Source organism: Anthonomus grandis, chromosome 3 (genome assembly GCF_022605725.1).
Source record: "Anthonomus grandis grandis chromosome 3, icAntGran1.3, whole genome shotgun sequence".
In the NCBI taxonomy this organism is placed as follows: domain Eukaryota; kingdom Metazoa; phylum Arthropoda; class Insecta; order Coleoptera; family Curculionidae; genus Anthonomus; species Anthonomus grandis.
The window spans coordinates 38,515,576-38,531,813 of record NC_065548.1 but is presented as its reverse complement, the minus strand read 5'-3'; positions in this window follow the sequence as shown (position 1 = coordinate 38,531,813).

Here is a 16,238-nt window from a genome sequence, read left to right as displayed (position 1 = left end):
CTGTTTTAACAAATGTTTAAAAAACCGCCATTAACCTCTAAACAACTACTAGTTTATGAAGGTTATTTGTTACTTTTCTAAGTGATTTATGTCTTTATTTAACAAACACTTATAACATTTTTAATTCATGGAATAAGGGGCCTATCGAGTGTCGATTTTCACTTTGCATACTTATATTTTAAACCAGCCACTCAAATAATAGCTTAGTAGTGTGAGGTCTGGAGATCTTGGAGGCCAACTAATAGGACCACAGGGACCAATCCATAGTCGTGGAAATTCTTCGTCTAAATATTGCTTGACCTGACGAGCAAAATGTGCGGGAGCTCTATTGTGCTGATAATACATTTGCATTCTGATGTTCAAAGCAAATTACTCTGATAATAATTTTAACTCATTTACATGGTATGGATGTAGGCCTTTCGCATGAACCGTGATAATGAGTCTTATCTATGGAATGACCAAATGAGTATCAATTCTTCGTGAGCTCGCCATTGCATTTTATATTAATCCAAGTTGCTTTTTGCGTGTCGATATTTTTTATTTATATTTTTATCTATCAAAAATTTTGTGGTGTTCTTGTTTTTTTATTAAAAAAAAATAATTTAGCTTCTCGGTACACACATTAAAATATATATTTATTTTTGTCATAAGTGATTTCTTAAAAATATTTATACCTGCAATAAATGGTTGTCGATGGAAGTCATGCATGTTCCCGCGTTCCATGTTGTGAAATCGAGGGGTTAACAGATCTCCAATCTCATCAGTTAGTTTCTAGCTATCTTCGAATAAGTGGCTACTCAGAGCAGCGGTCTTGTAAGAGTGCAGTTTATGCAGAATTATACAAACATTTTGATATACCTGCCAGTTATTTTTTTTTTTTCGTTGGATTCATGGTTAATAAAAATGAAGTAAGCTAGTTTTTATTTATATGTATTACTGAAACAAGAATCGAAAAACAACGATCTGATGAGGTATTGCGTTTTCAAATAATTTTATGATTGAGTAGATTTTCAAAATGGTTAGAGTCGGACAGTTTTGTTTTTGTTGCAGTAAGCTGTCGAAATGGGAAATAAAAAAGACCACTTATCACAAAGGAATCACACGCTGAGATACAGGACGACTTAGATTATGTAAATGCTAAAATAATTGATGTTATTTGTGTGCCGCCAGAACCAGACCAAATAACGAATGAGGATCCTTAAATCGAGAGGATCGATCAAAATTTAATTGGAGAAAATTTTATTTTAATTCAAATTATTGCCCTAAACAGGGTTATTGGAAAAGCGTTTTAATTTAAGTCACTAAAACGTAGAACTAGTAGATATCAAAAACAAAAATAGAGTTACAATTTTTTTTTCAAATCACATATACATATTTGATAGTATAAGGTGAACATTTTCTTACCCATTTAATTAAAACAACTTCTCACTTGCTCTGAAAATGGAATGAGCAACCTTAGGGTGTATGTAAGGCGAGTTCCAAACGAAGGGCATGCTACAATTTTCTGCCTGCGCTTTTTGATACTGATATTATCGGAACAATGAAATTCAAGTAAGCAGAGATGGTGATTTTGATCATGAAGATGAGCTACTACTAAGCGCTTTTGCAAAATGCAAGACTCAAGCTTAAACCAGCTACCAATTCAATCGTTTAGTCAAAAACATAGTATTCGAACATGGCAGTCAGTCGCCCCTTAAAATATTTTCTCTATTTGTCAGCAAGTAATCGACAATTTAAGAAATATTTTGAAATACTTGTACTGTCTGGCTATCATAAACCGTCGCAAACTGACATATGCTGGTCGAATTGTAAGAGAAAGTATGATTCGTAATTAGTTTAGGTCAATAGAACAACACATTCATTTATCAGAGAGAATTTGCTGCATAGCAATGACAAATTTGGGCATAATCGGGCATATAATTAGAAAAACTAATAGTGCAACAAAGTAATATCACTTTTGCAAAAGTATTACCATTTATATGTACAGGGTTGTCTTTTATATTTAGACAGAGCCTGGCTCGGTTACTATACGAGGTATAAAAAAAAAATTGATATAAAAGTTATAGGGTTTACCTTAAATCTCCAGGAAATGTTATAAAATATAATACAGGGGTATCGCAAAGTTAATAAAAAACACAAAGTTAATTTTTTTTAAAATGGAACCCCTTGTATATTTTTACTTTAAATGAAAGACATTTTTTTTTCTAATTTCAAAAATATATAAAATGTTAATATTTAATTCATCATTTTTAAAAAAAAATTGGTTTTTTGAAAAAAAAACCTTTGAGCCTTGTTTCTTTAAATATTTACAAATTTTGTATATGGCCGCCATTATTTTCAACGCAGTTTCTATAATCTTTGTCCAGTTTTAACAGAGCATTTGAAATATATTCAGGGTGTTCTTCATTTAAGGAGTTTATACTTCTTTGAATTTTTTCCCTTAATTCCTCCAAATTTTCACTTCTTTCCTTATAAACTTCATTTTTAAGATACCCCCATAAAAAACTATCTAGAGGAGTCAAATCAGGGCTGTTTGGTGGCCAGTTAATGGTACCATGGGTTCCAATCCACTGAATAAAACGATTATTTAAAAAAATCCTTACTGGCCTAAAGTTATGAGGCGGGGTGCCATCTTGATGCCATATAATATTGGTATATTCTCTTAAAGGTATTTCTTCTAATAAAGCTTCAATCTCATTTTCTAGAAACCGCAAATACCTATTTCCAGTTAAAGATCCTTAAAATATAATGGGTCCAATTATTTGGTTTCTAAGGATACCACACCACACATTTAATGACATTCTGCCCTGTTTTTTTATTTCGACGTATGCGTGAGGATTTGCTGGTGCCCACATGTGAGTATTTTTTCTATTATACATCCCTGCTGTTGTAAATACAGCTTCATCCATCCACAAGATTTTATTAAAGATATCGTTATCTACGTTTTTTATATCTAACATCTGATTACAGTATGTTAGCCTTCTTATTTCATGATTATTTGTTAATTTTTGTACTGGCATCAATTTGTAAGGATGATATCCATATTTCTGAAGAACTCTTTGAATCTTAGATCTAGAGCATTGAAAGTGTCTACTAGCATATACGGTTGATAAATATGGTTTTTCTACAAAAATCAAAGTATAAATTATAATTCTTATAAGGCTCTTAAATATAAAATAACTTTTTACCTTGAAAATATAATAAAATTTGTAGTTCTTCATCCGCGTTAGCTAAAACTGTTCGTTTTTTTCTTTGTAGATTTTTGTGGTTTCTCATACTCCTTTCAGTGTAATAAAAAGTGGACCTAGCAGGAACTCTCATTTCGGGATGAATACGGTGATATTCAGCTTGCGCTCGAGCAACATTATTGTTGTTTTTTTAAAACAACCTCATAATTTCAAACTTTTCTTCTTCGGTATAACCCATATTCAAAAGAAATAGCAGAAACATTGACAGTGACAGCCCAACAAATAACATTATTTATTTTATTGTTACCGATAAACACCATAGCAACGGGGATTCGGGTAAACAGTTGTTTTATTTTTTAATTTTTTAAAGATAAATATTGGGAAAACGGCTAAACCAAATATTAACATATTATATATTTTTGAGATCAGAAAAAAAATGTCTTTTATGTAATGTAAAAATATACAAGGGGTTCCATTTAAAAAAAAATGAACTGTGTATTTTTTATTAACTTTGCGATACCCCTGTATTATATTTTATAACATTTCCTGGCGATTTAAGGTAAACCCTACAACTTTTATATAAAACTTTTTTTTCCACCTCGTATAATAACCGAGCTAGGCTTTGTCTAAATATAAAAGACAACACGGTACAAAAAAACGTAACGTGCATCTGCATCCCAATTGCTTTGAAGCCTTCCATATAAAAATTAATTTTTACTTAATAATAACTGCTTTCGGCCAAAGGTGCGTATCTATGAGAATTTTTCTAAAAATACTATTATCTAAAAATAAGTTTGTTTTTAATGCAGCTTAGTAATTTTGCATATTTTAAATGTGTAACATTTTATGCTATTTTAATAATACAAACTAGAAAATAAATGCGTCAAACACACTGACACTAACACATGTCAGAATAATAAAACGGATCAAACCATCGATACCTACAGCATTTGGGATAAGAAGCGATAAACCATTTAAAACATTTTAATTGCGATATAATTTAAAAACAATTGAGAAACTGATAAGAATATTTGAGTTTTTATTTAATTTACGTGTACAATACTCACCTGGAGTTTGATAAGTATTGTACAAATTGTGTTTTCAATTATTTGTACATAATATAATATTTAGTAAGTATATAGTGTTAAGCCATTTTAAAATACGACCTATGCTTAAATTTTAATTTTCGCCCTCTTTCCTAAATATAAAATTTGTATTTTTCAAAAAAATTATCGAAAATATCAATCTTCATCATCATTTTTTAACAAAATGTTTGATAGTATAAACCTGTAAACCTATTCACTGTATTTTTGGCGGCTCTATTATGGAGCCGCTGGGGAGGCATTATTTTTATATATTGATGTTTTATATATATTGGCGTAATTGATAAAAATAGGTTTACTTCAAAGGTGCATTTACTTTAACAAATGGGCCAATATTTGTTTTTGTTATTAAGCAGTGTTATTTAATATTCTTAAATAATTAAAAAATATATTATTGTTTCCTTTATTTAGGTAAGATGCAGAAAGTAAATATGTTAAAAATATACAAGTCCAGTCAACTAAGGTCTTGGCTGCAGCATCAATGTATTCACTTCGCAATAATAAATCTAAGTCACAAGTTTATAGGGAAACGACAACATTTCTTCTACTTACCACTGACTATTGTTCAACCCACATTAAATAAAGTTTAGGACAAGACGAGCAAACCACAAGAGGGAAATCGACGTAGGTGAAGCATTATTTTTCTCTATTTAACCAAATGACTTACCTTTATACTTCTGATGCATGTTAATGCATGGGTGATTCGGCAGCGAGAAAGTAATTTTTTCTGCCGAGCACTTACTTATGGAAATTGTTTAATTTTGTCTTTTTTTGGGAATAGGTTATTTATTAGATAATAGGCTGTTAAAGGACTATTGGTTAAATTTGATTAAAAAGCTAATTTTCGACTGAACCATCCAACATATAATTATACAATTTAGAACGTACCTTAGGTATCAGCGTATCTTGCAGTGAGCGACCTGCCAGTAATCATCACCAGTAAATGATTTGCTGCACAACCACATTTACTACCTTAAGCGTTTTATAATTTTTAGCAAAAGAATACACATTTTACATTCAAGGGAAAAAACAGCAAGAGGCCATTACTTCTTACCATCAATCTTCTATTTCCTTTAAACAGTGGACTGTAGAAAGGCGGCATAAGTACCATCTAACTAAATAACTTTAAATTTGACAATTTAATAGCGCGAAAATAAATATATATGCATATATTAGTGGAAAATATTGAATAGATAATACTTATTTAGCCAAATTGTACAATATTAAAAATTAAAAAAAAAATTCAGCACGTCAGTAAGCGTCCGAATGATAGAGGGTAACTAATTTATTTGCAATAAAATTTCGCAAAATATTATGTGAAAGTTCTGAATCTTTTATAATATTCATATAATGTAGGCTTTACATTCATTAGCGTAAAGCGCTCAGAGAATTGTAAAGTATTAAAACGTTCATCATGCAGTGTATTGCAAAATAAAAATTGAGATATTCTTCTAATTTAAATTAAATATAAATTTTGATGAAAGTTTTAAACCCTTTACAAAAATAAAATTAAAACTCTTGGAAATAAGTTTAACAAAAATGAATTATTTAACTTAATTTCTCAACCAGACTTTCTTTTTTTCCTAGAAAATAAGCTCATTTTGTACCAGTGTTGCGTTCGTGAACCACTAACTTTGGGACTATATAAAACATTCCCAATTTTTTTTCTTAGGTTTTTTGTTACGTATGAGTAGTTCGATATAAAATGAAATAAAAATTTGGAGGAATACGTTTTACGTCGATAAAGCATAGAAATATAGATGTTTAAATATTGATAAAAAATCATTATTTTTTTGATAAGTTTTTATCGCCATTTTCAAAATAATTATTGTATGTTTGACGAATATTATATCGTTTATAATAAAAACATAATGTGTACTTATGGAAATACAAAAAATGGGTTGCCACTAAAAATGAGTTTTTATAAAATTCTTGAAATGTATTCAATGGTTCATCAATGCACCACTGGTTTTATTGGTGTAATAAACTATTAAATTTCGCCTACCTAGACCAACTTCAATATCTAAATGAAAAATGTGTTTTATCATTATTCGATATAGTGTGCAAGAGTTTACATCTTTTGTGATAACTAAAAAAAAATCTTTCCGAAAATTTTTAACTCAAAGTGAATTAGAAGACGCCTTGAACGAAGTGGTTCTGAGCTTGGAAAATCAGGAAAATGGTAAGTTTGTTAGGAACTTTGATGTATGCTACATTATAAATTATTTTTTTTACTATAATAAAAATATAATAGCTCAATTATTGTTACAACATCAGCATTACAAAAAATATTATTTTTACTTTTAGACACTATTGATGCTGTTTATATTCCACCTGATCTTGATATATTGACAGACGAAGAGGAGATTGATGATGATAATAACATGGTAGATAGTCAAAGGCCTAATGAAATAGTTGGAACTTTTGAGCTACATATTTCAGAGCAGCCAGAGTTGAATGAGAATGATACCGAAAATGAGGGCAAACGCATGAGAAACGAACAAGAGTGGGATCTCTCGGATGCAGAAATATTGGCTTCAAAAAGAAGAAAGTTGCTCGCTTCTGTAAGTATAAAAGCTATTTTACCGAAGTGGAAAAAAGGTCAGATAACGTATACCCATGAACCCGTATCTACAGAATTTCAGCTTAGGGAAAATTTACAAAACCTTCTTTTTAAAAAGTCTCCCCTTGAGATATTTTATTTGTTTTTTGATGACGATGTCATAGAACTTTTGTTAAATTTTTCTGTAATGTATGCCCATGATAACAATCGCCTTAATTTTTTAATAATAAAACCTGAACTTTTAAATTTCATAGGCATTCTTTTATTTTCGGGATATTATTCTTTACCTAGAATTCAACATTATTGGTCAACGGATGAGGATAAAGGAATTGATCTAATAAAAAAATAGATGAGCAGGAATAAATTTAAACCAATAAAGCAAAATTTGCACTTATCAGATAATTCTTTATTGGACAAGAAAGATAAATTTTCCAAAGTTAGGCCTTTTTTAGATTTACTCAATAAGAAAAATGTGCAGTTTGGAATTTTTGCTTTCAATCTTTCAATAGATGAACAAATGGTGCCATATTTTGGCCGACATCCTTGCAAAATGTTTATAAAGGGAAAGCCAGTGCGTTTTGGGTTCAAATTATGGTGCCTTTGTTCATCTAATGTATACCTTTTTTATTCCCTTCCGTATGCTGGAGCTCAAGATAAAAAAACACTCAGAGCTAGGTTTGGGTGGTGATGTTGTTATGAGCTTACTGTCTGTAGTAGAAAAACTACAAAATCATCAAATCTTTTTTGACATTTTTTTTCGTCTTTCAAACTTTTTGTTTACTTAACACAAAATGGTGTTTTTGCAACAGGCACCATCCGTGACAATCGAACAAAAAAATAACGAATAGAAACATTCATTCAACAGCCTTATGCAATATCTAAATATAATAAGTTTATGGGTGGGGTAAGATCTACACGACAATGGCATTGCAAACTACCGATCCCAAATTTTGGGAAAGAAATGGTGGTGGCCGATATTTTGCAATGAATTGGATAGTTTGGTAGTAAATGCATGGAAGATATACAACTTGGTAAAGGAAAATGAAATATCACAAGTAGATTTCAAGTCATATATAGCCCAATGTCTTCTAAAAACAGACGCTAATAGAGTTGTAAGGAACGTTGGTGCTAATATCGATGAATTGCGCTTCGATATCCAAGGCCACCTTATGGTCTCTCATGCTCAGAAGCTGCGTCGTAGATGTAGAGTATATCATAGTCATACAATATATATCTGTACAATACAAACTGTAAAGTTGTTTTTTTGAAAGTACAGAAACAAATTTTGAAAACTAAAAATATTTTACAGATCTCTATAAATATTTGTATTTAAATATAACTTTATTATTTAAAATATTTAGAGTTAGGCCAAATGTTAAAAAAAAAATGTTATTCGTTCCCAGTGGTTCGTTCACGCACCACCTTTTTTTTCCTAAAATTAACAAAAAAACATTTTTTTTTAATATGTTCTTTTATACACATCAATAAATACTTTTTGCAAAAAGTTGTCTTTTTTTCTTATTTCCGTCCTTGGTATTAAATGGGTTAACCTATCATAACAGCTATTCCATACCAAAAAAGTTTTGCGTGATTTGAAATTGGCACATGCAATAATTTTTTCTTGCAAGTTCTCTAAATTTGTTGGCCTAATAAATTTTGTGTTTGTAAAAAGCCTGCTTAAGATAATCCCAAAAATAACTAATAATTGGAAATAAATCTAAAGATCTAAGAGGCTAGTATATACCAGTTCCACTTATAGGACTATACTTGTTAAAGCATAATTATATAATTTTAAGCACTGCATTGACCGGTCCCGGGTCTTAGAGAAGATTTGAATGTCAGGAATAACTTGGTTTTGTAACAATTAAAGCTATTTTTGGGCTTTTACAGTACCATCGATAAAAAATGTCCCAAAATTCAAAATCGTACTTATAATTACTATTAAATAAAACTACTTAACCGCACTTTTCTAAAAATATATACACTTAAGTTAGCTAGTGGTGGTCTGGCCAGCTAGCCATCAAAGTAACAGGCAGGAAAATAAATATAAATATTAAGGCGCTCAAAAATAGAGGCTTGTGATATTTGCAATAAATCTGTTCTTAATGATCATCAGGCTTTATCATGCTTGTCTATGTTGCAAAAAATCTATATTTAATTGAGTAAATCCTCTTCCTTATATAGAAAATTAAAGCATGCCAGCAATTATTAACAAAATTGGGACCTATCCTAATATTTTAATAGTCATCAAATTTATAGCTTTTCGTATAGTTAAAGAAAATAAAAATAATGTTATTATAGTGATTTTCAAGGATGAATCAGCAAAAGCAAAATTATTAAAAAAGGTCTAAGAAAAAAATTGAAATAAAAAGTACTGATATAGGATGCACGAGAAAAAAATAAAAAACTCCAAATCTCAGTCTCAAAACATCTTTTTATGTGTCAATCAGGTTACATGTTTCGCTAATAAAGCATCATCAGACCTTATAGCTTGATGACCTGCTAAGTACTTAGCCTGTTAAGGCTAACACAAAATATGTAACCTGATGGATACATAAAAAGGTGTTTTCAGACTGAGACTTGGAGTTTTTTATTTTTTCTCTAGTTACGTAGGTCTCTTTGAGATAATGGACGAGTTCTTTCAATCTAGGATACACGTTAGATTTTACACCATAATGGGATAATTTTTAAATCAAGAACTGACAAAAACACACTTCGGTTTATTAATAGCCGCAAAGGCTTGTAAGAAATTATAAATTCCATTGGATTAACGATTTTCTAACGAAGGTCGAAAACTCCAAAGTTGTCCTTTTGTCCTTGAAAAATACATAAACCCTTTTAGGCAATACATTGTAACTACAGAGATGATAACAAGCCAGAAACTAATCGATTTAATTAAAGAATGTATAAGAAAGGCAGCGAATACTAAAAAAAATTAGAATTTGATCAAACAACATATGGTTAAATAATGAAATTCTCAAGTTCATTTAAGTTAGGGATAAAATATATAAAGATAATATCAGACACTCAAAATATTTCGCTTAGGCTGGTGGTTCAATAGTTAAAGATCTAAAAGCTGGTATTAGTTATAAAAATAGAAGTTTAGGGAAGACCTGATAAAAAAATATAAACAATTATAGGCCTATTTCAGTGGTGAGTGTGTTTTCTAGGATTTTAGAAAAATAATTTAGTAGAGAATGCTAACTTTAATAAATGATCACGACTTAACGGATGAGTTTCAGTACGGTTTTATGAACAACAGTAGGACTATTGCTAACGCTTTTGATTTTATAAATTATATATTAGAGAATCTGGTTAAAAAACAATTAGGTATAATAGTTTCCATTGACTTGGGAAAAGCCGTATTTTGGTAGGCATAACCTGTTAATAAAATGGTTAACAACGGGACTTAGAGATGTTATGTATAACCTAAACAAAACATATTTACTTAACAAAAAACAGTATTTTAAATTAAAAAATAAGTCATGTCTTTAATTTCCCATTCGTCAGAATTTAGAAAGATAAATTTGCTGCGGGAAAGCATTGACCTTTTTAAACCTTCCTTAAACTCATCTAAGAGTAAAGTCAACATATTTTTAAATAGTCAACCTTAAAACCCAACCTGAATTTTTTTTAATTTCTATTATTATTTTATTATTACAATTTAGCCTATATTACTCATATTTTTGTTTTAAGTATCTTTGACAAGTGTGAATACATGTAGTCAAGTGTGTGACTGTTTCAAGTCTGTCAAATTATCAATAGTTAAATATTTTATATGGTGACCATTAATAAAAAAATAAATAAATCTTTAACGTGCTATTCTTGAAGCAAGATATTTTACTTTTGCTGATGACACTATTTACCCTATAGGGAAATAAGGAAAGAGATGTAGTGTAGCGGAACGACCTCTACCTTTGCTATAGTTTGTTCTATTAGAATATCGGCGTCTTAAATATTTTCTTTATTTGTGGAAATGTATGACATTCTTTAAACCCTACATTTCTGCTCGGAATATTCTTATGATTATTACTTCGTTTGTCACCATTTAATAAAGAAGTATGGCGCCTTTGAATCCGTGATTCCGTTAAAAGGTTTAATCCGGGTCAGTGCTTTTATTATTAAAAGGTAAGGTTACAACTGTCCTGTTTCTAGGCTAGCAATTTATATTATCTATTTTATTATTAAAAGGTGTTAAAACTAAGCCCGTAACTGAGGTTAATAAACTGAGATTTCCCGACATTAGTGGTTTCTTTGACCTACGAACCCCCGGGACTAAAAATCCCATTACAACTTGGCGCCCAACGTGGGGCAAAGAATCCACGTCTATGGGTAATCCACGACCTCCAGTAGTTCATTCACCGAGGAACTTAAGATCTCGAAGACCATCAAACATGGATAGATCTAGGAGCTTTTTAATCGAAGAGAGGAATACGACAGGACCATTACCGACAGTCGCTTCGGAGGCGAGTCCAGAAGACAACGCAAAGCAGGCCAAATAAACACCTCTACGAGAGCGAGTCCTGAAACGGACGCAATCCCTAGAAATAATGGACAAACAGCCGCAGCAAGTGGGTTTCCGCCATAACCGGAACCCCCAGGAACACCGATAATAGCGTCTGCTACAGGTAACCCCTCTCCAAAGTATTATCAGGGATTTAACAGCCAACCATTTTTATCAACGATGGGTCCAGCTACTAATCAATGTAATTTTATTCACCAACCACCGTTACAAAATATCCATAACATATTAAATTCAGATATTTTTAGTAGTGTAGGAAATTTCGATAATAATGGTAGCATTCATCCTATTGATTTTGTAAACCAAATTGAATTTGTATGTAGAGCGTATCAGGTACTATTTAACCAAATTAGTTTTTTACTAGTTAAGAAATGAATTTTATAGGAAAGACAAAGTCTTAAGCTGAGTCTTTTCTTACAACATTTGTTGATTTTTATAGTTTTAAGACAGCTTTTGTTAATTTTTTTTGGAATGAGACAAGACAGTTGGACGTGACCTTTCAAATAAAAGCTGCGCGTTATGAGGGTGGTTCATATTCCCAGCATTTTACTAAGTATATAGCAATGGCAAAACACTTACAACCGGCTTTTTCCGAAATTTCACTGATTTGCATTATAGCCAGGCATTTTCCACCTCATATTTCGTCCCTTTTAGTGGGCATAAATAATTTTTCTGATGCATTAGCAAGGCTACAACAGGCCAATTGTTTTAACTCAAATTATTATAATAGTAATAATACTTATGGTTCAGCTGGTGGAAACTGTCGCTACTCATTTCAATCAAATACGCCTCAAAGGAGTAAAAAGTCGGAAAGACTACCATTTCTAAGTGGTAATTTTAATAAACATGGGCCAAAATAAAATGTCCGCACCACAACCATAGGTCTCGTTCAAGATATTTTGGAAGAGACGCAGGAAAACTAGAAAGATCTTAGTCTTTCTGCCCGGAGGCAGAGCAGATAAAATTAAAAGGGGCCATGAATTGTAATTGTAATAATAATAATCCCATTGATGAATTGTTGTATGAATGTGATTTTGAACACTCAGTTTTAGACACACGTTCTCCAGTGATTTCTCTTAAAATTTTCCATTTTAATTTTCCAGCGCTTATTGATACGGGATCAGAATGTTCGTGTTTATCTTGAGAAATTTACGAACAACTCGGAAATCTGCAAAATCAAATACCATCTTTTTCAGTAACGGGTGTAAAGATTACTGGGGCTTTTAAAAGTAATGAAAGGCGGGAAACTCAACAATTACTTGTGGAATTTATAGTTTTGGATAAGTACATGTTTATTCATGAATTTTTACTAATTCCAAATTTAATATATCCTATTATTTTGGGTGCAGATTTTTTACGTACAGTAAACGCTAAAATAAACTTAAAAGATAATTTAACGGCGGATCTTTGTGTAAATTACTTAGATGACCTCCTCGTTTTTTCGAGGACTTTTGAGAAACATATGGAACATTTGAGCGAAATTTTTGAAAGATTAGCGAACGCCGGGTTTACACTTAAGTTTAAGAAATGTTCTTTTGTACCGGAGTGTTTATCGTTTTTGGGATATACTTTAACCACCGAAGGAATAAAGCCAGATAAATCGCGACTTGAGGCAATCGAATTTTTTTCCCGACCAAATAATAAAAAAGGGGTACAGTCTTTTTTGGGACTCTGTAATTTCGATAGAGCATTTTGCCCTCAATTTTCTACACTGGCAGAACCACTTACAGTTATTACGTAAGTCCTCTAAGTGGGACTGGAAAGAAGAGCAAAAAATTTCCTTTTTAAAATTAAAACAAATGTTAACCAACGATGTGCTCTTGTGTCATCCCCACGAAGGTTTTGAATATTGCGTTCAGACTGATGCCAGTGACGTAGGGTTGGGGGCATAGCTTTTCCAAAGTATCGAGGGCCAGAGAAAGGTTATTGCCTATGCAAGTCGTCTTTTGCTAGACAGAGAAAAAAATTACAGTTCTTGTGAGAAAGAGGTATTAGCTATCGTTTGGGCAGTACATAAGTTTAGGATATTCCTTTTGGAAAGGTATTTCCGGGTTTTCACAGATAACAGAGCATTGGTATACATCCAATCCTGTCGGCTGCTCACTCCACGAATTTCTCGATAAGCTCTTGCTCTGCAAGAGTTTGATTATACGATTCATTATGTTAAGGGCTCTGAAAATGTAATTGCAGATACTTTGTCTCGATACCCTCATTCCAGGTTATCGACTCCATCGAGCAAGCGATATAGACTGATGTCGTCCCTCTGTTGTTCTAGGGAATTTAAGAGTCAACTGAGAAATTTGAGTAAACTTCAATTGAGTGATCCTGTTTTCGGTAAGATTATTAGATCCTTGCAAAAGGGTAATTTAATTAAGCAATACGTAATGCATGGGGATTTGTTGTTCATCCGTAAACCTTTCGATGATCCGTACGTTTTGTGCATACCATCAGTTTTACAGGAGGATTTTATCCAGCATTATCATGAAACTCTGGGGCATTTTGGTGTTTATAAGACTTGGACATTGCTGCGGCGGGATGCATGGTGGAAAAATATGTATAAAGGAATTAAAAGCGTTGTGAAGAAATGTGATATCTGTCAAAGTACAAAAGTTTCTATTCTGGCAAGACCTCCTTCACAACCAATCATTGCTAATAAAATTAATGAGTTAATTTCTCTTGATCTTTATGGGCCGCTACCGAGGAGGTGTTGTAACTTATTGTTACTTGTGTTTGTGTAATCGTCGACGTTTTTTCTAAATTTATTACATTGTATCCTCTTAGAAAGGCCACTACTAGAGCTATCCTAAATCGCTTGCTGCTTGAATATTTTCCTAAGCATGGGGTAGTTCAACAAATTTTGACTGATCATGGTACTCAATTTACCGCTAAATCTTGGAAGGATACTCTTCGACCCTTAGGGGTAACTGCGGTGTTCTGTTCCGTTCGGCATCCTCAGGCCAATCCTGTCGAGAGGTACATGAGAGAATTGTCTCGTCTTCTACGTACTTATTGCAATGAAAATCATCGCCGGTGGGCGTACGAGCTGCCAAAGTTTTCCGAATTCTTGAATTCGGTTACCCATGAATCCACCGGGTTTTCCCCTCGAGAACTTTATTTAGGCTTACCGCCTTTATCCCTATTAAGAGAAACTGTTAGTTTCCCTGACCTTCCGCCAGATTGCCCTGAGCGAAAGTTGGTGTTAGCCCGTGAAATGTTACAGAGTCGAGCGGAAAAAAGAAAAATGTCTTATCCGTCGCGTCCTTCACCGAAATGTAATGTAGGCGATTTAGTATTGCTTAAAGCCAATCCGGTATCCATAGCATTGGCTGCTGAAACGAAAAAAATGATGTTGTTGTTTGAGGGACCTTACAGAGTAAAAGCTCAGATTAGGCCTTTCACTTACATTTTAGAAAATCCAAGTACGGGAAAAGCGCGGGGGCAATTTCATACCAGTCATTTAAAGATATATAATGCCTAACCACCTAATTTTATAGGTGATTACGCCGGGGGCGGTTGTAGCGGAACGACCTCTACCTTTGCTATAGTTTGTTCTATTAGAATATCGGCGTCTTAAATATTTTCTTTATTTGTGGAAATATATGACATTCCTTAAACCCTACATTTCTGCTCGGAGTATTCTTACGATTATTACTTCGTTTGTCACCATTTAATAAGAAAGTGTGGCCCCTTTGACTCCGTGATTCCGTTAAAAGGTTTAATCCGGGTCAGTGCTTTTATTATTAAAAGGTAAGGTTACAACTGTCCTGTTTCTTGGCTAGTAATTTATATTATCTATTTTATTATTAAAAGGTGTTTAAATAGGCCCGTAACTGAGGTTAATAAACTGAGATTGCCCGACATTAGTTGTTTCTTTGACCTACGAACCCCCGGGACTAAAAATCCCATTACAGTAGATGCCCTAAACATCTTGCAATACTTTACTTGAGAGTGGGCAAAAAAAATGTAAATTTTTAAATAAAAAGTAAATTTAACAATGGAAAATGATATACACAAAATTCAAAATTAAACATAAATATTAGGTTTTACTCAAATCTGTATAAGTACCGTACAAGATCTCATATTTATATGAATCAAGTTAGTATTAGGACTAATATTCATTTACGTATTACGGTTGGCATTAAAACGTTTAAAGAATTACCAAATCTTATGAAGAAAACAAATAATTATAACGGTCAAAGAATTTTATATTTTCTTGTTCTCGGAGCCCGTATTTAAAGCACTACTGAAATTTTGTTTATATAAATGATTTTTAATAAAAAAACTGTTATTCGCAATGAATCGGTCTATTTTAAAATATAAATTAAAATAAATTCTCACATTGTACTGCTGAATTGCCTCCATAAAACCATTTAATAACTTAGAAGAAGTAGAAACAGCCATAATAGGTTTGAGAAAAAAATAATAGCACCTTAAAATTCGACAGTTCACTATGTCACACAACAAATTAAGACATGCCCATCATATTATTGTTATTTAAAAAAAAAAAAAAAAAAAAAATAGCAAATACCATAAATCAGACGACCGGCGGTGGCCGTTCATAAACGATAAGAAGTGGTGTTACTATTATTTTGAACCGTCCGCGATCTTCTTAAACTAAGTCTATAAATATTAATATATTATACTGAACATCATAATTCACAATTCGTCATTGTAATATATACACAAGATGTCAATTTAGATATGTGCTACCCTTATATTTCCGAATTTAAAAATAATTTAGAAAAAAAAGTAAAAACGTAAACTTTGTTTGTTAAGAGGGCATTTTAAGAACTTATTTTCATTCAAAATACATCAGCCATATAGGGGTGATAAAAGCTGCTTTAAAGATGCGTCAGAAGATA